A 24889-nucleotide genomic window follows, 5' to 3' on the forward strand; every position below is an offset into this window, starting at 1 on the left:
GGTCGGTTTCAGTTACACGGAGTGAGGAACGTCAGATCTGTATCTGTTATATAACTACAACTCCCATGATCCCACGCTACGTCGTGACGTCATCCAACTCCGTCTTCTGTTATTGTTTTGGTTTGAGACCCCTAGTGGCAGAAAATTACATATTGCACGTTTAAGTAGACAGCTTTGACAAAGTTGGGGAGTTTCAAACACCTCAGTTCAGTTGGGAGCAGAGCAGCCTTTTAGGGCTGATTGAAGGATGTTTTTCCTCCCTCAACCCAGTATTAATTACTTGTAGGTAGTAATAGTGTTTACTGAAAACTACCAATTACCCTACCTATTTGTATTCTAAAAATTAAAGTCCTGTCTGCATTGACACATTATTTGTGTTTGCATGTGAAGGGAGGGACTTTCCTGTTATTGAATTCCCATCATTTGTTCACTGGATCTCAGTTCTGTGCATTATTGAGCTCTGTGAGGTTTAATGGAAAAATTTGAAAATGACCTGATGGATATGAAGCCGTTTACGTAAACAGTCCTAAATGGAAAGCGAAACAGTAAAGCTAAACAACATAAAAAGAAAGGCAATTTAGAAAACGAAAATCCGCAAGCTCATCAAATGGGCTTTTGTAGTGTCACATACAGCTCATGCAAGGCTGTATTCAGCCTTCCTGTAACAGGTTTTATGTGCAGCAAGTTTGGGAATTTCTTGTCTGTTATGAAACACGTCTTGCAGTTTGGCACTTGGTAAAATACATTTGGGAACTGTCAGTTATTTTGCTATTGCTATTGTTTTATCACTCTATTCCCTTCCAAATGTTCATCCTTTAACTCTGCTTTTTGTTTCCATGCGTGCATTATTTAAAAGTGCCGTACGTAACTCTGGAGAAAGGTAGATGATTGTTGAGTCTCATCCCAGGTTAAATACAGATGCTTTGGGTTGGTGGTCTGGTCCTACTACCAGCCCAAAGCTGGTAGTAGGACCAGACCACCTGGGAATGAGTCTCAACAATAAACTGTCTTTCTCCAGAGTTACATACCGCACCTTAAAAAATCTCCCTTTTTTCATATTTTTATTTATTTATTGTAATTTGAGGGGGAAACACTGTTGCCTGGCAAGCCCAAACACACGTTTCCCCCACCCACTAAATTAGACTGTACAGGAGAATTCTTTGGCACTCATCAATTTTGCGTTGACTCACGGTACAGTCTTGTGGAAGTATGTTCATTAACCCTTGAGGGGCTTTGCTGTCTGTTTGACAATAGCAGGCTGAAACTCAAACAGGACAGAAGTCAGTCCAACTGATGTTTTAGCTACCATTGAACTGAAGCCATTTGTCCTCCAATTGACCTTGTCTTCATTGCTTAACATGAACCAAGTGAGGAGCCACAGTGACCTTTTCACAAGGAGGATGACTCCTAATATATATCTCAAGGGCGTAGTGCTGTAGCTTAACCTGCGCCTCCGGCACGCCTCACTCATCATGTTCATCCCATCTCTTCCATGTGTCACCGCTTCAATAGTTCAACATCGTGACTTGTGCAAGGACAGACCTTGTTCTTCAATACTGCGCCCACAGACTTGTAACAAGATTTTTTTTTCAGATGAGTTATGAGAGTGCGGAGTTTTTTTGCCAAAAGTTTAGACAGAATTTCCTCTAAAATGTCATCCACATTGGTGAACTTTGCTCATGTTTGTTGTGTTGTTGTTGTGTCTGACCTGAACATTTCTGATGGACAAAAGCTGCTGCGGCAACTGCCTGTTCTGTCAAATGAGGATGGACATCTCTTCATCTCCCTGGATTAGATGTGATTTGTGACCATCAGTTGTATCTCATAGATATATCATGCATATATATGTTTTTATTAACAGTATTAGATCATGCAAATAAGTATGAAAACAGAGTTTGGTTCTACCTTGAGTAACAAACCACACCTCAGTGTCCTCTTATTTTTTCCTCTTAAAGGGTAAGTTCAGTACTTTTTCAACCTACACCCCATTTTCCCATGTTCTTGTTTTTAATTGACTACTTGAAATGACAAGTTTTGAAACTGGTAGGATATTGAGCAGGAGGGCTACAGCTGGCAGCGGCGACACATACTGCTGTGTAAACATTGGGGGCATTTGTGCATCGTTAGTTTATGTCCAATAAAAGTGTTTGTTTTTGCCACTAACAGGCTGAGATTATTATTATTATTTTAAGTGTCTGACGATGTTATAAACAAGATCCCTAGAGAGGAAGATCCTTTTTGTTTAACCGGAGAAAGCCCTGAAATCGCCATTGCCAAACACACAAGACTCCATTTAAATAAACAATAATTTTGGCGTGTGTAGAACCAGCATATTTTCACTCCTAACTGGATGAATTAAAGGTTTATTTTAACCAGACCAAAGTTGGTGATTGTTGGACCATTGGAAGGATGGACCAAGATGTCTTTTATGAGTTTTATTTTGTGTCTTTTGACTTTGATTGAAAAATGTTTTACAATCATAAAATTACTATTTATTTGAATGGAGTCTGGTGGGTTTCGTGATAGTGATATCAGAGCTGTTTCTAGTTAAATAAAAAGGAAGTTACTGTTAAACCAAAGTTTGCAGTCTGATTTACCACTAACGGTTGCAGCAGACCAATTTCAAAAATTGTTGTTCCCATTAGTTACTTAAACACAAAACATGGGAAAATAGGGTCCAGGTTGAAAAGTACTGAGATTAAGTATCATGGAGAAAAATAGGTGCAGTCAAATCATGTAGAGTGAGTAATATTGTAATTGTCAATTGTACTTTAGAGGGGATGATATCACTCAGGTCACAGAGGTTTTTCAGGACAAGCAAGTTGCAAAGTAAAAGGTCATGTCGGCTGCCCTGCTTCTGTGTGGCTCTAACAAGGATAAACTGCTGCTACAGTACTCGTTTTTCTCGGAGGCAGTGGAACGATGGGCCCAGAGAAACATAGTGCCTGGCGGAACAAGTGTGTCACTTGTGGTCTCTCGTCTGTGCGTACGAATGCGTATTGAATGAGGCACATGGACTAATTCCTATATTAATTAGATATTGAAATGTTGGAATTTTCTGGTCAGTAAACATGGATTTTTTTTTCCTCCACAAGTCAATACATAGAGATCTGTTTTTGCACTTTAGACCCTTGGCATGCCGTTCACATTGTTTTTCCAGACCTCTGACACATGTCTGAATAGAGTGAAGCTCGGCTGTGTTGGTGAAAAGACCACAGAGGATGAAATATTTATCTCAGGGACGCTGGCTGCGCTCTGACTCGTGCCCACAGCTCAATGACTCTTATAATATTAATTTTCCTTCCACTCGTTTGTAGTCTGTGGACAGCTAACAGGAGCACAGACAATGACAGCTTTTATGATTTATGAGGCCACTGTTTGATCGCTCAATGGCAGAGATAAATGGGATTGTGGTTAGTCAGCCAGTGAGCTGGGCCTTGCGTGCATGTGTTTGTATGTGTGTATCTGCATTTCTGTACCGATGCACCCCCCCCTCTCCTGCAGCCAAACATGACCCTTTCAGCGTAGCCATCGTAAACACCAACACAAAAGCTTTTGATTGATTATATAGTGACAGTTATATGTCCTGTGTCATCAGTGAGCTGGCTATTGCCTGATGATTGATTATTTTTATGGTGATCAATGAATCACAGAGGTTTGGCCGACAAGCCCCGGTCATGAGACTGGCGTGAGTTTTGTGTCCTCGAGGCAACTTAGAGAAAACGAAGGGTGAGGGAAGGTGATACAGTAAGCATATATTATCTTTTTTCTATTATATAAACCCAGAAATTTTCAAACCTAGAGTTTGTTTGCCCTGGTCTGAATCAGTGGCTGAGTTGGTAAACTGGTTATGTTTTCCCCTTGGTTCATTTTCTAGCTGCAAGCAAGTATTGATTTTACTCATGAATATCTAGTATGCAAAGTGAACTTGGCTATGGGAGCCAGGAGCCTGACCATGGATGACCATGTCACTCCCCTTTTTAATGTTTTTCTTACCCCTCTTTGGGGGAGAATTATGCTTTTTAGTTTTATAAGGAGGGCTGTTGAGGTGTTGTTGGGGGGCATTTGTGTGTGTTTGTTTTTGAATGTCAGTTTAGTCCTTGATTCAAATGCATACTTCCACAATTTTATCACTAGACTTGAGTTTACCACCATCTGAAGCATTTTGTCTATGAGGCTTTTTTATTTAAATGCTCGTCAAAGTAGAAAAGCTATCTTACTTTTGCATTGGGTAAGGGACATGTATAATGGATATGGAGACGCTGGCTGAAAAGAGGTTGCAAATCACCGATTTAAGTTGTGAAACTACAGTTTTGAGAACCTGAGGGATATAAACAAAGTATTATGTTGCAAAAGAGTCAGTCAGTTATCCATGGGCTACATCTGAGCCTTTTTTTTTTTTTTACCTATATTTATATTTTAGCAAATTTGCACCTTTAGAAGTGTGCCATTAGCAGTTCCTGTTTGCAATGAACCCATGGATGTACAGACATTTATCACTAGATTCGTTTGTCCAGGAAGAAGAAAACTTAAAAGTGTGATGACTGTTAGTCAAGTTTTTGAATTATGAGGAATACCTTTTTATGATTTTTAAGCAGGCACATTGATGTTTTTTTTTGTTTTTGTTTTTTTTTGGCAGTAAAGAGATAATGGTATCCTCAGAAAGTGTATACAACACTGAATAGTGTTGTCACGATACCAAAATCTTTGTTTCGGTACCCATACCAATATGAATTTCGATACTTTTCGATACTCTTCTGTACTTTTCCTAAGGAAAAGTCCTTTTGGCTACAAACCTTTAGAACAATAAATAGTAGGGGTGTAACGGTACCAAAAAAATCATGGTTCTGTCAGTACCTCGGTACGGACGTCACGGTTTGGTTGCTCAAATGTTTCACCAAGTTGGTGTTGTCTCGTGTTGTCTCCCTTTGCGAGGCAGACTTTCGCTTGTCTTTTTTCACATGCGCCAGCTGCGGATGTTGATACAGGTGTTGTCATACACACCACTTGCGCAATCTGTGCTCCAATAGGAACAAGAAAGGCGTTTGTGTGCATAAATGAATAAAATAAATTAACTAAATTAATGAATTGAATCAATTTCAAAGTACCAGTATTTTCCAAATGCAGTATAGTACCATTTGGAATACTCTAGTACCACGGTACTATTTTAGTACCGGTATACCGTGCAACACTAATTGTAGCTGACAACTCATTGATTAACTGCTGCACCTCTGCACAATCGCATATTTTTTTCACATGACTTATTAGTGTTCCTCTGCTGACTTCCACTTGTGTTTTTCAGACATTTTGCAGCTTACAGCAGGTCTGATCATTGTTCAATGATTGAAAAATCCAAATATATTTATTGGTTTCTTCAACTAGTAGCCTACTTCGAGTTCTGTGGCAGATAACACACCTTATTCTTGGGACAAATTTAATACAGTCCTTTATTAGGTCTTAATTAGCAGCACTGCATACAAATTAACTGAGCTGCAGCTGTGCTTATTTACATCATCAGTCCTACTACTATAAATACCCCGCTGAACTGAAAACGTGGAGGCATAAAATATTGCAGCCACGGCGCTGATTTGCGATTGCAGAATCAACCCCCTTGTGTCTTTTTTTTCTTGCCTGACAAGCTCTTTTTCTCACAGCAGAAGGTACATGAGTTCTTCTTGTACATCCTCTCACATTGGAAAAGAACTTGTTCTGAAATACAGCAGAGTCTTAAGGCGGTTTTAAACCTGCATTGTCAGGCCCGGTTTGCTCTTACTCCTGTTTGATTTCCCTCTTGGTACAATTTGTTTGGATAGATATGAATACAGCAATAGTACTCCGGTGCGGACCTAAGCAGCTGCACTGAGACCCAGAGTCGAGTTAAGGTGGAGAGAGTGCTCCTCATAATGCATAAATCTGAACACACCAACATGATACACACATTTTTAGATTCAGTGTTAGTGTTGCACGGTATACCGGTACTAAAATAGTACCGCGGTACTAGAGTATTCCAAACGGTACTATACTGCATTTGGAAAATACTGGTACTTTGAAATTGATTCAATTCATTAATTTAGTTAATTTATTTTATTAATTTATGCACACAAACGCCTTTCTTGTTCCTATTGGAGCACAGATTGCGCAAGTGGTGTGTATGACAACACCTGCATCAACATCCGCAGCTGGCGCATGTGAAAAAAGACAAGAGAAAGTCTGCCTCGCAAAGGGAGACAACACGAGACAACACCAACTTAGTGAAACATTTGACCAACCAAACCGTGACGTCCGTACCGAGGTACTGACAGAACCATGATTTTTTTGGTACCGTTACACCCCTACTATTTATTGTTCTAAAGGTTTGTAGCCAAAAGGACTTTTCCTTAGGAAAAGTACCGAAGAGTATCGAAAAGTATCGAAATTCATATTGGTATGGGTACCGAAACAAAGATTTTGGTATCGTGACAACACTAGCTACAATGATTCTTTAAATGATTCTAGAAGAATAAAAAAGTAAAAGTTCTCAGATTCCAGCTTCTGAAATGTGACTACTTTCTTGTTTCTTCACTTCTCTATCACAGTAAACTGAATATCTTTGGATTGTGGAGACATTTGAAGACGTCATCTGAGGATTTGTGAGGCACTAAACAACTCTCACCATTTTCTGACTTTTTATAGACCAAACAACTAATTGAATAATCGAGAGGGTAATCTCCTAATTTGCTACAGTATTCTGTTTTGATCATTGAAGTATTTTTGATTGTTTGCCCCTCTGTGTGAGTCTGATGCAGTCCTCTGATTGCAGGCCACAATGGTCAATCTGCGTTCATAAATCAGGTTCAGTGGACCTGTATACATTTTTATTCTCTCCTATTGCAAAGGAAACAACAACGGTACATTTTTGTTGGCACAAAACCTCTGTGCAGACCCATAGTTTACACTGACAAACACAGTCTGTCCCCGATGCACCCAAAAAAGACAACTTCTATGTTTTTGAACTTCTGAGAAAATTGGTTTTCATTACATAAAGTGCAACACGCACCGCCTGGAGTGCCGAGTGATGTGTAATTTAACTCATGCAAAGTGATGCCCACAGTACACTCTGAGTGCATCATACAGGCAGAGGAAGTAACGACGATAATCTAGCCAGGGTGATTAATGTGAAGAGGTAAATAAAGGAATACAGTTAATCTTCTTAAACCAGTCAGTGTGTGTATTGGGAATGTCCATCCCTGTCCAGTTTAAACACATCCAGACTACAGAGCACGTAAGGGCACGGATATTACAAAGCAAAAGTCTGGGATGATGGTGGGTTCAGAAAATGCAGAGAGATCCAAAACAAGAGGATCCTTAATAATATTGTTTTATTTACTTTATTGAAAAACGGGACAATTAAGTGCTGCTGCTGAAAGGTGCAGTAAAATTTAACAACGTTGTTATCATGGAATGATTACTTTTAGTACACATTCACATGTTGCATGCATTTGTGTTGCAGGCATACGTCCAAGAGCTTAATTTGGTATTCTGTTTTGGAATACCCTCTTAACTATGCCACTTGTAATGGCTCAGCAAGAAACAATAGACAGCCAAGTGTAGCTTCTTTTGAATTGTCCTCTGAGAGGCTCATTTACCCAGACTATAGCCTATAGACTTGGCTCATGATTCCCTGCAGCCTAATCCAAATAGCTACAGCTTATTGATACTGTTAACGGGCATGTTAAACATGTCCTTTCATGCTGTGAGAAGAAACATGGCTTTGAGGTACAAATTAAAGTTCTGTATGTGATCGGCTCCTGGCTGAGGGTGCACAGAGCATTTGACTAATTGATATAAATTGATTTAATTATCATGTTTGTGTTTACACTCAAGGCTCTACACAGTGTTGGCTAGTAATTCCGACTGAATGCTTGTTCCTGTGTCACAACCTCACAGCTGGGGAACACGCCTCGGTTATGGTTCCAGGGCATAAATGACAAGTAGCGATGGCGCTGCAGTGGCGCATTTGTCCTCTGAGGGCTTAGTCACTCGCGGTTTCACTTGCCTCTCTTCTCCTTGCCCCTTTTCTGTTTCCTTCCAGTTGTAGGTTATATTATTGTCACGTCACAGCTCACGTCATAGCATTTTTTTAATGACAAAACAGTCACGATTTTTAAAGAATGAAACAAAATTGGGTTCTTCTGTTCTGACTTGTTATCTTATGGATTGTGTTTTAAATAAACCACCGGGAACTGATTATTTTCTCCCACTCTATCCTGGCATTTTTGCAATTATACCAGTTGGCCCAAGGGTGTTCTCCATTGTTTGTCCAAGTGTCACAAGTGATATCTCAGACATGGCTGACTGGACTTTGAAAGCACTTGGAGGAATGATGCATTTTATCGTTGCATGTCGGGGATTTACAGAAGCCTGTGGCCATAATAGGAGGAGGGTTTGAAACATTATTATAGCATGTCAATGCTCTTTTCCAGAAACTCTTGTCATACAGTAATGAATTTTCACCGCACAGAGCCACTTATTAAAGGAAAATTTCACTTACTTTTGTAATCTAGAGTTTCCCTGCTGTTCTTGATACTCAAGCCACTTGTTGTCTTCCTGCTTTACTTACATTGCTTGCTGCAGTCTTTAACCAAACTTTGAAGTGTTGACGTTTGCATCATTTATAGAGCCAGAAATTTAAAAAACAAGCATCTAAATGTACCTTGGTTGCTAAATTCAACCTTTTTTAGGTGTCATAATCAGAGATGAACCTGGCCAAATTAAACAAACCAAGAGCTTGACTGTCTCCATCCAGGTCACTTGAATAATCCCCGCTGACTGCTTTGCAAGAGCTTCTTTTAGTTTCATAAACAGCCACCATTTTTACTCTGATTTCAGCCAGACGTTGTGGCAGGGGATGAAAACAAGTGCACATATGCTACATCAACCATTACGATGACAACAAACAAAAAAATGTGGCTGCTGGGGAATGACTAAATGCTCACGACTCAGGCAGAAGGGGCTCTTTAACAGATTTCCGAGTTCAGAGACTAAAGGATGCAAAAACTGGGGTAAACAATCTAAAAATAAATGCTACCTTTTTGAAGAAAGGAGACACCTGTAAGTGTTTGCACATACAGCATAGCATGGAAATTCTCACTAAAAAGAATATTTGCAGATTTATGGGACATAATTACTTTTTCTTTAAAAAAAACTTTTAAAGACTGTTAAGCTCCCTGGGATAACAACTTAATAACTAAGGTGCCTTCATATTTCCATTCAGTCTAGTGCTGCATTGAAAATGGAGCGTGCCACATAAAGCATCCAAGGTAAGAAGTCATGTGATCTGTTTCTGGCAGCTCCTAGAGGGGTTGAAGGAAACACATTTGGCTTTGAAAAATGGGTGACATTCCCCTTTAAGCTACTGAATCATCAACCCTCGTTGCTGAATCACTGAGTTCCCATTCATGGGTAGCAAAATATAGCTGAGTAGAGTACCGCACTCAGTTACAGAATTGTAATTCAGTACCACAATGGATTGGATGTAGAAAATCTTCCCGCAGCAGCTGGTGACTCTGATATCATGCAGCAAATTATACTGCTAAAAATGCACACACGCACACACGCACACACACACACGCACACAGGGGCAAACACTTAAGCACACTGAACAAGGAAAGCTTTCTCTGCTCCGTGAATGAGTAGCTATGGCTGAATGGTTGAGTGTGTCCTCTGTCTCTGTGAGGTCGACAGCCCAGGGAAGATTAGGAGGAAGCACATCAAATGAATGAGAAGGGAAGAAAGAAGAGAGGAGAGGGGAGGAAAAGCTGACGGCTCAGGAAAACCCGCTGCATTACACTTGCTTTAGGGGAATTATCTCAGTGAGAATTCTGCAAGGTCTGAGATTGGACACGAGCACACACACATAAAATATCTTAGGCTTAAATCTTTCCTTAAATCTACATCAATCTGATCAGCTCCAACTATTTGTGGTTGTTCCTTGTGTTTTGTGTGTTTGCTTCAGTTCCACCGCCCTCTTTTCCATCCCCCGTACCCGCAGTGCACATGTTCACGTTTATTTTTGTAAATGCGTTTCTGCATTATTCATTAGCAGCCATGGCCTCGCCTTTGGCATGCCTGGTGGGTGGCCTACATGCACAGGTTATAATTGTACCCTCTCACCTGCAAAACACTCAGGCCTTTTCTATTTTACATCCTGACACATTTTAGAATATCGTTTCTATAGCTGCCAGTTGTGAAATCACAGTAAAGCTGTTAATAATAACAAAGGGACTGTTGTTGACTGTGTGAGAGACCCTGTAGTCAAAGGAGTCTGTGTCACTAACTGGTGGCCAGTGCAGTTGGCAAGGAAGTCAAGGGTGGGGCCGGGTTGTAAATGCAAGCTGTTTGAAAATAGTCTCCCAGACACTATGCGTCACCGCAGCCAGGCCACATCACAGCTCCCTGCTCCTTCTACCGTACTGGTTTCCATATGTTCAGTTGGCAGTATGCTCAACACTGTGACACAGCTCCCAGTTTTGAACGTAGATGACAAAAATATCCTTCTCAGTGCCTTTAATATGTGGACAAATGTTGTATAAGCAGAATAATCAGACACTTAATTTGCCACTGTCGGTTTTAACAGCATGCAGAGCTTTTCTTTTCATTGGCTCTAGAGAAACAACCTTGATCTTGATCAGTCAACTGCTTCGTTAGCCCACCACTTTGATCCAAAATGATGTATATCTCAGCAAATATTGGATCTATTCCATGAAATTTGGTACACACATTCATATCCCCCTCTGGATCAATTGTAACTTCAGTGATACCTTTACTATCATCAGGTCAAAATCTGTCAAATTCCTGTGACCAAATACCTGCAGAACTGATCAAATTCCCTTCAGTCTGAGCTCCACTGTAGCCTACTAATTTGCAAATGACGGCATTCTAAAGTATTAAAAGCCAACAGCCAGACTGAGCTACTATCCCTCAGCTTCCTAACATAAGTATACCAATTGTCTGTTTTAAGAGTATGTGCCCTGTTAATATTGTTTGAGATGGTCCAGTTGGGTATAGGATTGATATGATGAATGCTCTGGTTGTAGATTTTCAAATGATGTGGTTTCCGTGAGCTTTATGTCATACTTTAAAAATGTCCATATACGTGTCTGTATCTGCCTTGTGGAACAGCTCGCATCATGGAAAGTGAAAATGCATTCTGTCATTGTTTGTTCAGTCACGTAAAACACGGTTTTAGACTTGACATTGTCAGATTGTCTCAGTTTGAACAAAAAAACCCACCAAACTACACCCTCTGCTCTGACATTTGTGCTGACCTTTAACTTTAGTAAACAGTTCAATCCCAACTGATGCTCTCTGCGTTTGGCTGCCACCCAAAGTTGGGCATTTAGAAAAGCCGTTGACAATAAAAGTAACTTCTGTGCATTTGTGCTTTAGTACACTGAAAGTAGCTCCTGCCTCATTTAAATGGATGTGGGTGGGAGAGAAGGAAGAGTACAACTCCTGGAGGTGGCTGAGGTCATGTTCACAACGGTAGATGTACCCACACCTTCACACTGTATGAGCACATAAATCAGTACTCTTATGGATGGATTCTTAAACATATTTGTTATTAAAGCTGTATTTGTTAGCTTTTATAAAGATATGTTTTTGTCGTGTTTGATGAAACCATCATATCATTCAGTATGTTTACATACACAGTTATGTGGAGCTATGGTTAAAGCTCGACTAGGCCATTTAATTGGACTACTGTCCTTGTCCCAGTATACAAGCACAGGAGGGGAATCGATTTATTGACCATAGTATGACCGACTCCGCTGTGATAGGTGGCGATATGTACCCTTTCAGCTTGTAAGTATTGGACCTTTTTCGGTTGACCTATTACATCATAGACCAAACAGTCGAGCGTCGTCCAGCTGTTGTGCCACTTTTTTGAACAGGCCGCCATTCTGTGTTTCCCTCCCATCCATGTATTTTAGAATATTTAACTCTTTCAGCTGACACACACAACATGAACTACGTCTTCTCGTCTGTCCAAAAATGCACGGCTCTGGATGGAGGTTTCGCTATGGTGTTGCTGGCTTCTTCTGTAATGCATGTCATGCTATTCGACTTTCGGTTCAAAACCTGGGGCAGAAACTGTGGAGCATGCGCAGAGTGCCGAGGCCAGTTTGGGTCCGATTGACTGTATACATGCAGGAGTAATTTGACTCCCAGTCGCATTATTGGGTGTGTTAGTCTGACTTTGAGCAATTTGAGTAAGTACGATTTCAGTTGGACTAACATGTTAACATGTATTTTAAAGGCCTGGTATTAGTCCGACTAACACAATAAATCGTTTTTGTCTAATGTCATGTAAATATAATGAGTAGTATATGATATAGTTAACTGTGAAAAAAAATCCTTCTCCTGTAAAATGAGAAAGTTTGCGCCCTGGTCACCCTGTTGAAAACATTCAAGCCAAAATGAAGCTCCACCTTCCACAGCTAGACCAGCTCTCTCCTTTTACAGCTAAACAGTACACTAAATATGTTTCTGAAAATGCAATGCAGTTACAGAAACTAGATATATATTTAATCAGTGCTGCCTGGTTTGACAGTTTGATCGAAGTTCACGAGCAGTCATTTACATCATTGACACTGCTTGGCTCCGATTGGTTGTGCCTTAAGCCTGGATAGATTCTGCAAATGCCATTAGAAGCACTGCAAGGAAGAGGAGGAGAAGGAACATGATTTTTTTGCAGATTATGTGTCTCATGTACTACTGTCAGGATACAGTTACAGTTTTATCAAACATGACAAAACCTTCTTTTTTTCAAAGTTTTCAACTGTAGCTTAAAATTGGAGTCACAACTATTCTGCAAACATGGTTTAAGAAAAAATGAAAACAAGGTAAAGAAAGAGAGGTAGAGAATGGTGTCCTTGAAGTAGTTTTATAGCTTGACTGTGTTATGCAAGCATTATTTCTCAGTCTACTGCACAGAGCTCTGAAGCTTCACTGCTTACTGTACACCTCTCCTCGTGCTCTGTTCTTTTCTAACTGTCAAATTGAAAAGTGACCCTGTCTCCGCTCTCTGGATAACATCTTTTTGACTCTCTTCTTCTCAGGTTAACTCACCTGTTCAACACAAAGTACACCCAGCAAATATCTAGCTCAAGGTACTCCGTCCACTGCTGTCAGACGGCATTAAAAATACAGTTTGAGGGGCTGTCATAGTGACGTGGTAATGTACACTCTGGAGGGGTGAGTCATCTTGAAAAAGTGATGACAACAATTGAAATATGTCCAAATAAAAGCCAAAGGGTACTCGGCCCTTCAACATTTGACATGTTTGAATTGTACCGAATGAATGGCCAGAATTTAAACAACGTTAAAGTAAATCATCAAGTCACAAATATAACTTTTTGGCATACAGACGGGTGGATGGATAAATTCAAACTTTTCCATTTTACTGTGCTTTAAGCCTATTATCTTTCTATTCTTGATTTCGTTCACTGTGAAGTTAGTGTTTGCTCAGACACACCAAAAAGATTGAGCCCACATTTAACCCTGATTGATCTGTTTTATGTTATATTTAGGCCAGGACCTCGTTTGTCTGTGTTTACATGTGGTAACAGTGCAGGAAGAGCGAGTGCTAAACCCTCCAGGCCGCAGAGGATGTTTGCTAACTGAACCCATCTGTTGTATTTGCCAAGTGTATACCATGCTAATCAGAAACTTGCTCACTTTGAGTCAGAACAAATTTCAATATTTAAATCTCAAAGCGAACATACAAGTTCCCTGCTCTGTTTTTTTCCTGCTATACAGTGTTTTTAGCCATGCTAGCAGCAGGGCTCTAGGGATAGGAATGTCAGCGGCTTGGTGCATCACTTTCATCCAGACCAATATATCTGTTGGATGGATTTGTGATCCTCCAGAGGACGAATTCTACTGACTTTTTTCAGTTGACTTTTTTTTAGCCATCAGCAGGTAAAAGTCTTAACTTATCCAGTGAAATATCTCAACAGCTATTGGATGGATTGCTATTAAATGTTGTGCATACATTCATGGTACACTGAGAATGATTTGTAATTACTGTAGTGATTCCTTAACATTTCTTTTAGCACCAACATTAGGTCAAAATTTTATTTATAATAATACTGTTTATGACCAAATGCCTGCAAGACATAAGACATTCCCATCGGCATGAGCTGTACTTTGTGCTTAGTGCTAATTAGCAAATATTAGCATGTTAGCACTCAAAACGGAGACAGCTTGGTGAATCCTACACCTACTAAACATAAGCATGTTAGCGTAGTTATTTGAGCATGTTAGCATGCTGGCATTAGCATTTAGCTCAAAGCACTGCAGTACCTGATGGTGCGTTCAGTTTGCACTGGAAAGTCAGTATTTTTGCATTCCCAGTGACAAATTTCCCCCATTTAAGTCAGATTTCTGATTCTAAAAGTCCTCACCAACCCTGACCTCAAAAGCCAAGATGGCTGCTTCACTTTTACATTGACACATATTTTACATCAAATCACGTGCAGTATTTATCTCTAACTTGACTATGTTACACAATGATGGAGTGTTGATCTCAGTCGCTTCTGTATCTGGAGTGTGTGTGTGTTTGTGTGTTCTCATGCCTCACTACCAGCTCACTGTTGCCTACATTGTGGCATCCAGTCACAGCGGCTAAAACAAATTAAATGCTTTGAGCCTGCAGACTCTGCAATAAACACAGGTGCAAAACCCCAGCATGTACCCAACTACTGATACCCAGATATTTTTGGAAAGTTCATGGTCTGGGCTGAAAGCATAATTCATGCTTGCCATTAGCAGTTAACAGTTGTAGACACGTACACAGATGCACACACACTTTTGCCCACGGTGACACCATGGGGTCACAATGTATGTGATGGAATCAGTCAACCAAGAGCGACCTCATTTAATGCAGCCGCTCTGTTTAGTCCCCTTCTAATGAGTGGTTGTGACTCATAATCTATACTGTGTACTAAAGCCGGAGGGTTAATCAGGCTGATGGTGTGTCTCTGCGTTTGTGTGTGTACAGTATGTGTAGCTCGTGTCAGGCTCAGAAACGCAAAGTGGCTCTCAGACATAATTTCTCTTGATGGGGGTGACAATTATTTATGAAGTCCCTACAACATTTAACCTTTTGTAGTACAATGTCAAGAGTTGCTCTTTAATATCAAGGTGTACCTTTGGCTGTATTCAACAGTTCTGATTTAAATGAAAAACTGCAGCGTTATTATAGTTGTAACAATACTTTTAATAGTCCTGTGGAAGCACACATGATCATTCTGCTATATGGGAATGATAATATGTGATATGTTTGTGTTTCTTTAAACCAGTCACAATTGTATTGTGTGGTGCAGAGCCCAGAATACAGTGATGGACTCTTGCAAAATAGTATCAAGGGGGAAGTTTTGGTAGAACATTTGCAAGTGGGGAGGCAAACACCATCTTTAAAATGTCCCCCTTCCCTGAAGAAAAATGTAAAAAAAAAACAAAAAAACAAAAAAAAAAACAGTATGCCGTATGTTGACTTTGTGAGTCAACTTTAACTGTTAAAAAGACAAACAATTGGATTGCAAGTGCCCTAGAGGTGAATCCTGACTATACTTAAGCTCTGGAGAGGCTCACTGGATCTCTTAAAACTTCAGATGGCTTGCTGGCTGTATGTAGCTCTGGCAGATCACTATTACAACAATATTACAGAAGCTTGTCTGAAGTGGAACAGATCGGTACGTTGGTGAAGTTAATGTCACTGCCACATGCTGCTACCGTGGTAAAAAAGACATGGCAAATGGACTTTGACTGGCCGGGTCAGAAGCCTGGGCTTTTCTGAGGTGCATTCACAAGTAGTTTTATTTGTTTTAGATCTTCATAACAATTTACCAAAAGGACAAAGCAGGCATGCCTTACTACATGATCCAAATCTTTGTCAAAACCTTTCAGCATGCAGCTTGTTAGCTTGGAGGCTGTTGTCTCCCATAGTGCAGTCATTAACACATAGAATGTACATCCACTGAGTCAGTGTTAAGAAAAAGCTAGTTGTGATGTGTTGATATAAAAAGATTAATGGTAAAAAACTTAGTGTAACAATAGCACAAGTAAAGACTATTTCTATAGTCAACTAAATAACCAATTGTGTCAGTTAATCAGCAACTAACACCAAAAGTTTGCTAACATTAGCCACCATAAGCTACTGGTCAGACCAGAACATGTAAGGGTAAAGCACCCTTAAGTGAACTAAATTTAGCAGGGCTCTTTTGAGTTCATAAAACATAAAAATCATCAATGATCAACCATTGTGTGACTGTTTCTCCTCAACATTAGTCTTGAAATTGACCTATTTAGTAGTTTTCCCTCTCTTAATATTCAGTTAATGGTTTCCATACTTCTCCAGTGTTGGCCTTATTTGCAGTGGTAATGCTCAAACAACTTATCATTGAGCCCTGCTTTAGACTACTGGCCCTAAATACTGTTAATGTCTTCTTTTGGCATTTAGTCGAGCATCAGCTGAAACCGAAGCTTCTGTAGCTCCTTGTGGGGGTCGGGCTGAAATGTGTCTTTCGCTGCCTTGTGCTTTGGCAGGATGCACAAAGCTGTCAACAGAGGTGTCAGAAGAGTCAAAAGTTTTTTAGAGCAAGCAAGAAAAGCAGATGCGTAGGGAAAAGAGAGGATGTGGTTAGACAGTCGGAAAGGAGAAAGAAATAAAATAGGCATTGGCTACAGAAGGAGTGTTTAAACAACACGCATTAGAGTTTCTAATCCCTCATTTACTTCAGCCTCGGGGTGGTTCATTACTATAAAAATGACTTGACTTGGTGCTTTGTTCCTAAAGTATTTCATTATGGCTCTCACTTGACACATCAAATTTCAAACTAGTGTTGCATCAGTGTTGCGTTTTTGTCACATTTTGACATTAACAGGGCAGCTTTGATCACATGTCTTAAATTCAAAGTGCAGACAGTATTACCCTGCTACATTTCTCTTAAAAACTTTATTAACCGGGGACGGCTTGCTGACCATGCACGCTTATTCTTAGCGCTGCCTGTACAATTCACATTCATGCAGCCACTCACATTTATAGCTTTCTGATATTGGCCGCTGAGCAGCTCTATTGGATTGACTGGATGTTAATTCCCCAGAGATACCTTTGCAGCAGCTTTTTGAGGAAGTGAGAGTGAGTCATTCGCCTCTCTCTCCCTCACGATCTCCCCCAGTATGTGACTTTCATCCTAATCCTCGACTTCAGGTTTCAGAAGTGATGGCTTTTTGGCAGCCCAACGGGGCCCAAAGAGCCATCAGCTGTCACGCCATCTGCATAATGATGCGGAAGCATTCTGAGGTTTGTTGCAGTCATCTGTCACCATCACAGCATCATTTGGTTTCAACTGCTGAAATGTGTCATACTTTTCAAAGGGTATTTTAAGATAACGTCACTAATTTAGATACAGTTCATGTGATGTATTGTGGCAGAAGATGTCAGGTTCGGTCGCATCTTTCAGCGAGATTTGACAGGAGAACAGCAGATTCAAAGGGTGATCACTCGAACAAACACATCTGAGCAGTGGATAATAACTGTCAGGGTGGCTGAAAGGTCACTGAAGAAGGTCATGTAAAATTAAAGGATGTTTACACCTGCCAACTAACACTGTCATTCATCATTAATTTTTATTGAAGGCTGCTTTTTGTTTACTTGTGCGCTCCACTATTCGCTTGCTAGTCTGTCAGGGCTGTGACGCACCAAGCAGACGGTCGGCTGTCGGTCACCGTCGGGCCATTGGCGAGCATCTGTCGCCCTAGTTTTTGGGTTGTGGCCTGCCCTTGTCAACTACTTCTCGGCTGATTTAGCATGTTGAATCTGCTGGTGAGTGACATCACTCTTATCGGTAGTTCAGCTCAGTGCACAAGAAGAGAAACAGAAGTGAGAAAAGTGAACAAACGGCTAAAGTCAAGAGGATATGAGATCAAAAACTTGTTATATTAGGTAGGATTATTTTTAGCAATTTAGCTCTTCCGCAGAAACAGTTCGTAATGATTTGTGTTTTTATTTGCTAGCGTGCAGCAAATATCATTTGTCCCTTTGACGCTGGGTTGTGTTGTTAATGTGCTTACTGGCTAACTTGCATCTTCAATCCATCGGTCTTCAAGTTTCCCTTTTTGAATGACTAATACAAACTACCGCCACCTGCTGGTACAGAGAGTTATCTACTTTCACGCAGGTGCAGAACATACGTGCCAGTTGGACATTGGCACTAGTCTTTACTGTGCGTTTAATGAAGGCCCCCAGGAGCACAGCTCAGCCATGTTTCTAGTTTTTCCCAGTGGCCACTTGCAGCATTACACGTAAAAAAAATCCCCAGTGGCCCAAAAGGCATTTTCACCATAGGCCACATTTATAAAAGACACATCGGTAAAACTGTTACCAGGACAGCAAAAAGGTGAATAATGACTCTTTCTATTATGAATTATTGATCCACTAAAGTTTTATATTTGTAAAACTTAACTTGAACCGAGGAAAGTGATTAAAAAATCTGTTAGTCTTTGAGCCAAGCAGAACATCATGGGCGGGGCCAGCGGGAGAAACACTTATACATGTATTCGGTGTGCTGCATATCACATAAGTAAACCCAGAAACTATAAACTTTTTTTTTTTGCCGTCTTTGCCAGGCGAGCAACTCCATTGGAACTAATAGACGCCATCTTGTCTCCCTGGTATCTAAAAAAAGAAAAGAAATCCAGTTCTACAAAGCCAATCAATTAGAAATACTTCAAATAACTCTGCAAAAGCATTGATTGTCATGGATGATGAGCTTTTCTTGCAGTTGGTGACAGATGAAAGTTTCTTGCTGTGGAACATCTTTGGAGATCTGGGCATGGCCTTGGAGCACTTTGCTGTTCTTCATTCTTTAACATAATAGCATGTCCTAACTACAGCTCTTGCTGTTCAGATTTCTGTGATTCTCAGCAACTTTGTAGAACGGGGAAAAAAAATACATTTGAACTTTAAAAAACGTTACTGGATACATATGAATGAGATAATGCTTTAGGGACGACAGAGATACTGCAAGTCTTCCTTCACTGAATCGTACTGTCAAAATGACAGTCAAGAGAGAAGAATGAAACATTGACTGCATTTTTATCAGTTTGGTCTGCAAGTTGTTCTGTAAGTGTGTGACTAATATAGTCTCAGTAAGATGTTGTCTTTGTTTTTTGTTTTTTTGGTTGTTGTTTTTTTCAGATAGTTTGAGGATGTGTAATGAACTCACTGATGAACCAATATTGCAGTTTTGTTTTCTAATTGGCAGCAACGGCATCTAACCAAGTGAAAGCGAGAAACACAGATCATTGAACACTGTTTTGGGTTTTCTGCCTCTGGGAAATGTGATGTCAGAAACACAAGTCAACTTTTTCTCACTCTCTGGAAACGGGGTTAATTGCGCTGTGTTGAAAGTTTGGATTAGCTCAGGGCAAGCTCCATTAACAGCAGTCGGCACTTGAAAACCGTTTTGTCTTCAGGTTTCACAAATTAAGGCGCAACATGACATGCAAAAGCTCATTTAAGAATCAGCAACCCAAGCGTTTTGCTCAGATTCATTAACATTAAATTGCTTACTGGCTGTTGTCTTTAATGTCTTGTGATTGACATCTGCCACCGTGTTTGGCTGCTCATGTGGAAGTGCAGCAGTAGCTAGTAAGAATGCAGAGTCCGTGCAAAAAAAAAACACTGAATCAGGAGCTTTATTCAGTAAGATTTGCAGCTGCTAAGGGTTTTGTAGCAGACTTAGGAACACAGTGGAAACGACTGTCAGGATGAACCACATAATGCAGATTCTTTGCTACTGCTGGAGGGAAGCAAGGGTCACATCTGGGACACAAGTCATTCCCTTCCATTTCAGCATAAGTGCGTCTTGAAGCAGTGTTATAATGAGATTTCACCTTGTTACAGGGTTGTTCCACTGCATACATCCTCATAGTTAAAGAGGCAGCAACCTCTGCTGTCACCACTAGCCTTGTTTTTGTTTTTGTTTTTTCCCCCTCTGCTTTTGATAGTTAGTGGAGGAGGCACGACAGAATCCCTAGAGCAGACCGTAGATAGGGCTGCATCTTCTCAAATTAAAATGGATGAATTTATTCACTACTAAATTAGCAGTGGTGCCCTTAGAGACGAGGCTGCACGAGTGTTAGTGTAGCCCGTCCTCCTCCTCTGTTGCATTCTTGGTCACAAGACACTAAGGTGAGTCATAGCAACTCACAGCTGACTTACGTAACAAATATTGCATTGTATTAACAAAAACCTACCACATCTATTGTACATACACCACAAGAGTGCTGAGTATTTTTCTTTTGTGTGCACAACATTGCTGCATTAAGCTCACATCACATCCACTGTTGGAAAATGATGATAAAATGAATTTTAAAGCTGGTTCATGCTGTGTAGGGTTAGTAAAAGAAACAGGACTGTGTCAAGGACATTCATCATGTATTGGTGTTTTGGATTTGCAGAATCCTTCAAAGGCCATTTAAAAAAGAAGAAGTCAGTTTTATCTACATTTCATCAAAGCTGGGACGTGTGGGCCAGACACAGCTTTGAAGTGAGGAGTTGCACTTTTAAAGGAGTGTGATTCCAGGCTTGTATTCAGTAGGTGGTGTTTGAATTCATGAAATTTGAATTATTACCATAGACTGTATAAGAATAGTGGATGTAGCCAATGAGACATCACCCACTGGTTTGTGGATTCCTGTTTTGAAGCCCTAAGTATGACAATGTTCCCATCGCCATCTTGGATTTTTGGAGGCAGAAGTGAACCTCGCAGAAAGCCTGTCACTCGAAGCCACCGCACCCTTAATTATGCGTATCTTTAAGCCTTTTTAAGATTTAAATGGGTGCGTTATCTAAAAATTCACCGTCCTGTACAGTTGAACAGGGAAATTAGCTATTGAGACCAAAACCATTTTTTGTACCAGGCTGTAAACACCTTTATTTCTGCTGTAAAGTTGGCCATTTTAACATGAGGGTCTATGGGGACTGACTCGCTTCTGGAGCCAACCTCAAGTGGCTTTAAGCGAACTGCAGTTTTTGGCGCTTTGGCATTGGCTTCATTTTTCAGCCCTGGAGATTGCTGCTTGATAATTACTGACCTACAGATGTATAGGTTACTGCTAGTGTGATGACCTGAGCTGCGTGCACTGTATACCTAAATATGTGAGACGAATATGCTCCTGTCACAGTTGCTGAACTTGGTGTTCACATTGAAAGCCATATATGCATAGTAACATGCACATGCATATATTGCATGGCAGAATATGTAAATGAGGCTAACTTTTAGGAAGGTGACTCCTGTGTAAGAGATCCTTGTGGCAGCTCAGAGAGGTGTGGAGCACCTTGGTGGATGTCTTGAATACAGATGATGGAGAAACACATACACACACACGTATCCACAGGACATTGGAGGATGCGGTAGATGACATGTCTTTTTTTTTTTTACAACCAAGTTGCCCATATGCCCAAGCAGATACCATATGGTCTGCAGCACTCACCCCACAAGCCTTTTCTTAAGGGACAAGCCAACTCTTTAGTGTGGACCTGCTGTAGTAGAGCATAAGAGTCTTAATTTGTTTCAACAGGATCATAACGTTTCATATTTTGTTGTGAGGCTTTAGAATACATGTGATAATACTTGTACATGATCTTCCATTCCTCATAAATGTTACATGGTATTGTCATTAAATGTGCTACTGATGCAACTCTGTGATGCTCTTACTTGAATGTTTTGCTCTTTTCACTGCCTGTCACCGTTGACGGGCGGTGGCCGGTTGCTTGGGTAGTGTGAGACTTGATTTTAATTTATTTAGAAGCCTGTGACTCAAGTTCAGTCGATGCTAAACCTTGCCAGTGTCACCTCCATTTTTTGTTTTCCGTCCTTGTGCCTGTAACAGTGGAATCACTGTCACTAATGTGATTGGACAATGGGGCAGCATCTGCTCCCTTTTCCCCACACCTCTGTGGATGTCTTGGCTGTTTACTGCCACTCTGTCTTAAGTGCTGTTTCGCTGTGGTATTGACGTGGTTGGTGCTGGCTTTGAGTTAAGGTGCTTGGGGCAGGGTCAGCAGAGTGTTGCCCAGCGGATTCTTCCTATGTAGTGGTGATCCGTGAAGCCCTACCGACTGCCTGCGGAGATTCCTGGCCTCGTTTCTTTTCATTGCTGCTTCGGGTCGATTGTGCAGCATCTCCTCGAAAAAGTCATATGTCAGCTCCTTTTAAGAAATCATACACCCTGTGCGTGACACCGGTCGAGTCTGACTTACTACGGTTAAATTCAGGGTGTTCCTTTTGGTTGAGTACATTCGATTTTGTGCAGGATCACACCGAACCAAATTCCCATTCATTAATTAAATATTTTGATGGCACATTTAAAGGAAGAACCTCAAATATATGTATGTTTTTTTTTTTCTTATTTAGCCATTATCTAATATATGTTTTAAGATATTAACATGGTGATCTTATACTGTATGAACTAACCTAGAATACTTTAAATATAGAGCCACATCACACATTAATGAATGATCTTCTTTGTTTTTTGCAGGCGCAGTGTGGTGCATTTGACTGCAAAGGATTGGCCCGATAAAACAGCTTTCCCCCTGACGACTCCGTAAAACGGTGAGTTCAGAACTGTGATATTTCAGGCATTCAAGCATGTGAGGAACAGGTGGGATTCCTAGATGGCCAACACTGCAGACAGATCGCAGTCAGGATATTTCTGGGGGTATGATCGAACAAGAGAGAAGTACAATAAGAGAACAAAAATCACAAAAAGACAGCATGCTGCAGAGGTTTTTAAAGTGACACTGTTGCAGATACGCTGTGTGCACACTTGACAGCAGGACAGTCCGCTCCCGATTTTTCTCTTTGATAACAGAATCCAGTCATGTCAACAGAGAGCCACCGGCATCTCATATGCAAGATAAATTCAGTATTGTGCCGAAGCTGCGGTGTGCTGACTACATGACTCTTTCAACCCTGGAGTTATTCCAGTGACTGATGAGCCAAATGAGGAGTAAGGTTACCAATCACTCAGAAATGAAGAAGCCTCATATTCAGTACGAGACGGAGTTCATAAACAGTGGTGTAACAACACATACACCTGATGCCAAGTCACATCACCCCTGCTGTTTACCTTTACACAGGAGTGAATATTTGTAGTCTTTGCTGCCTTTTCTGCCTTTTGTTGGCTGAGGACATTGAGGAGTACAATTCATATCTCTGCTCCAGTGTGGCTATTTTTAGATTGGCTCAAATATCAGGGGATCCTGGACTCTTCCTCCATCTCTTTTTGTCTCTCTTTGCCTGTCTCCTCCACTTACCCCCGTTCGATTGAATCTCAAAAGCCTTGCTCTGTTGTGTAAGGATGATTAATTATAGGGCATGGAAATAAATATATAAGTGTAGTGCATACAGTATTCATGTCCCTTTGTCCTTTCATGTTTATGGTGACTCATTCACTCAAGATGATCAGTTTACTCATCACTGGGAGTACTACACGGCCTGTGAAAATGGGTTTATAATGTCCTCTGTGGCTCTAGAGGAGCTTTCTTAAGTCTGAAAAAAAAAAAATACTGTGATGATGTCATAGTGGTGTCATCAGGTTTAACTCAGCTTGGGCTTGAGATTTTAAGATTTTAATTGAAAGCCTCCGTAAACTGTTATTGTATAATTTAAAAGATATGGCTGTGTATGAGATGCAGGGGGGTTTATGATAGACTCTTGCATTATGGGAAGTGTGGGATGTAGTGTTTTTGGAGCTTGAGCGAGGGACTAAAAGTCAGGATATATTAGGCCCGTTTCCACTGAAGAAGTTCCTGGTACTATTTGGGGGCAGGAACTGCTACAGGAACGTCCTCTCGCTCTGCCCTCTCAACCGCCCTGTCTCCACTGAGAGAGCGGAGTAGGAGGAAGGTTCCTGTAAAGTTACCGGGCTCTGGATTTGACGTAATTGTTGCGCGACCATTTTGACCAGGGCGACGAGGGGCGTAGGGACGCCGTTAGCCGTTAGCCGTTAGCGGTGTCTGTAATAACTCCAGTCACGGTCCGTGAAAAAAATATTTTTTCCAGTGGATGTCTTNATAACCATGTTGTTATTTACAAAACGTCAAATCCCGCCTTGAGTATATCCAATCAGCACCAAGTAAACCCCAAGCCCCAGCCAGGAGTCTCTCAGGGCCGTTCTGAGTACCTCAGTGTTTAGCCCCTGTAAAAGTTCCGGAACTCTGTCCTTCGGGGGTGGTTCCTGCGGTGGAGACACGCACCAACGGCCCCGGCCCCATAAAAATTACCCCTAAGTTCCTGCGGTGGAAACGGGCCTATAGACCTCTACTGCATCAACTTGACCTTTGTTTTTGTTTTTTTTGTTTTTAAATTGTCTCTCACATGAAGCTCTGGGTGTTTTTCTTTTTAATTATGATACGAGTACCAATACCTTTACCCTTGAAGTGAAGCCAATACCTGTTGAGTATTTCATTTGATGATATTTTTTTTCTATCTTTCCTGTCATGTGAATGGAAACATTCAGTTGTGTAAAATACCACAAGTTTCCACAGTCCATATATAACCATACTTTAAAGTGTTTTGGTGGCATTTTGGCACACTGAACTGCCAACACTGTCAAATACGTTACGCTCAACTTCACCACACCGCTGACTGTATGGCGTGCAGCTGCTGTGGTAATGGGTCAATCACAAGTTGCATCAATTAAAAAAATGCTTGCGGTGATTGCCTGCATGCAAAACCTAACACATAGTAATTTTTTCAAGATCTAAGCACAAAATGGGTCAAATACAGTTGCCGTTATACTGGAGAAGTGTCAGTACCAGATTATTACGGTTGGTGCC

The 24889-nt window shown here is 40.8% G+C and overlaps 1 protein-coding gene across 1 annotated transcript in view; it reads left to right on the forward strand.

The window, feature by feature from the left end:
* The window catches only part of adarb1b (adenosine deaminase RNA specific B1b), a 143797-nt gene that overhangs the window by 28576 nt on the left and 90332 nt on the right, over window positions 1–24889 (forward strand). Inside the window, exon 2 of the mRNA XM_050048391.1 lies at window positions 22588–22661. The gene's annotated coding sequence lies outside the window, so the exon portion shown is untranslated. The remainder of the gene's footprint in view (window positions 1–22587; window positions 22662–24889) is intronic.

Source organism: Epinephelus moara, chromosome 7 (assembly GCF_006386435.1).
Source record: "Epinephelus moara isolate mb chromosome 7, YSFRI_EMoa_1.0, whole genome shotgun sequence".
In the NCBI taxonomy this organism is placed as follows: Eukaryota; Metazoa; Chordata; class Actinopteri; order Perciformes; family Serranidae; genus Epinephelus; species Epinephelus moara.